Below are 1952 nucleotides of genomic sequence, written 5' to 3'. Positions count from 1 at the left end.
GTCCAGGGGAGGGGATGTGCATGGGGGAGAGTGGGAGAGGGTCGAGGGGAGTGCGTGGCGTCGCCTAGACGCATCTGGGATGAAGCAGGCAGGGAGGAGGTGGCTCGCGCGCGGCGACCACGCGCCCTTCGTCCTCCTGGCAAGAGGAGGAAGACGGCAGGGGAGGTGGGGATGGGATGGGCAGGCTTCAGCAGCAGGCCGCACAGGTAGGCGCCAGGTAGATTCTCTCTCTCTCTCTCTCCGGTTTTTCTATTTATTAATGTTTTCTATTTTCTGCAATTGGTTTTGATTTGATTTAAAATGTCAAATCATTTTTTGAACTTTCTGTAAATTGTTATGTGAGCTCAGAAACTAGTCCAAGGTCACAGGCAACTTACAAAAATATTTTAACTTTATTTCTTATATAGTAGAAATAAATTCAACTAATATGTCATTGATTTAAGTCAAAGGCCCAAAATAAATATTTCTGTGATTTCAAAAATATTGGTTTGAATTTTACCTCTTACCAGTATTTTCTCAGAGTAACATGAACATTTTCTTGGACTCATTTGATGAGAATTAAATGTTGATTATTTTTCGAACTGATTCTGAGGGTTTCAACACACCTCAGTTCAACTTTCAGAAATTTTAGACTTGATGCAACACAAGACTAGCTAGCTCAGAGCATGCCAGAACTAGGGATGTGACAACTCACCCCTACTAAACAAGAATCTCGTCCCGAGATTCTAGTCGTGAGGTAAGAAGATAGAGGGACACAAGCTAATATATTCTTCACGATCCAGGTTGCACCTCATAAGGTTGTTGATTCGTTGCATACGTTGATCTTGACATCCTCGCTTTTGAAATCTTCATTCACGCGATGACGACAGAAAGAAACTATACTAGGATTGATCTTCTCGAAGATCGAGCTATACAAGATCAACTCGCGGAATGAGATGTTGAAACATCTTGAGTTGAGACACAAAACACATCGACAGGGATGGAAGAACAACGACGGGGTTTGATTTGGTGGGCAACAATTCCACGCTTAGAAAGATGGTGGATGGTGTCAAGGTGGCGAGGAAATAATTGCCATGATCCCGTAACGGGGCACCTTGGGAAAGGTGACTCGTTGGAATGTTCCCTTAAGTGGCAAAAAGAATTACTTTTGATCCATAGATCATTGAAACTCTTCATACCATCTTAAGGCAATTTATAATTGATCGTTTGAAAGAGCTCGAAGGAATGGCATACTCAGACTAGGATGGATGATGTGGACTACCTTGTTGAAGACAACGCAATTGTCGGATTTCGGGTTCCGGCAGACCCTTGAGGTTCGAACACTGGGGTGCGCATGGAGATTTCGCCTCCTACCTTCCTGCACCCCTCCGCCGTGCTAGGATCTAAGCTAGGGAAAGAAAAACACAAGAGAAACAGGGTTTATACTGGTTCGGGCCACCGTTGTGGTGTAATACCCTACTCCAGTGTGTGGTGTGTGGATTGCCTCTTGGGCTGATGATGATGAACAATACAAGGAAGAACAGCCTCGCGAGGGTCTGTTCTTGGCTGGGGCGATGAACTGCTCGGAGGAGTTCAGTCACCTTTCTCTCTCTCTCTCTGCTCTCCCTTGACCGACCCTTCTAACGAGCCTCTTCCTTCCTCTCTCTTCTCCGTCCTCCCTCCTTTTCTGTCCTCGTCTTCGTCTCTCCCCCAGCTATGTGGGTGGCTGGTCCTATTTATAGAGGCCCTGGTCCTCTCCCCAAATATTGAGCGGGAAGGGAGCCAACAATGGCGGGCTAATTTGAAGGGGGGCAGCAAGTATCAGCTATCCTGACAAAAGTAGTCTTCGACTGTGCAAAGCTCTGGTGATGACGCCGTCTTGGGCTCCACGGTGACCTCCATCTCGTAGTCCTCCTGGTCTTGGTCTCGTTGCACCGAAATTGCAACCTTTTTCCCGATGCCTTGGTACTCCA

The sequence above is a fragment of the Triticum dicoccoides genome, chromosome 3A (genome assembly GCF_002162155.2).
Source record: "Triticum dicoccoides isolate Atlit2015 ecotype Zavitan chromosome 3A, WEW_v2.0, whole genome shotgun sequence".
NCBI lineage: Eukaryota > Viridiplantae > Streptophyta > Magnoliopsida > Poales > Poaceae > Triticum > Triticum dicoccoides.
The sequence above is the reverse complement of the archived record's forward strand: the minus strand, read 5'-3'. Positions refer to the sequence as shown.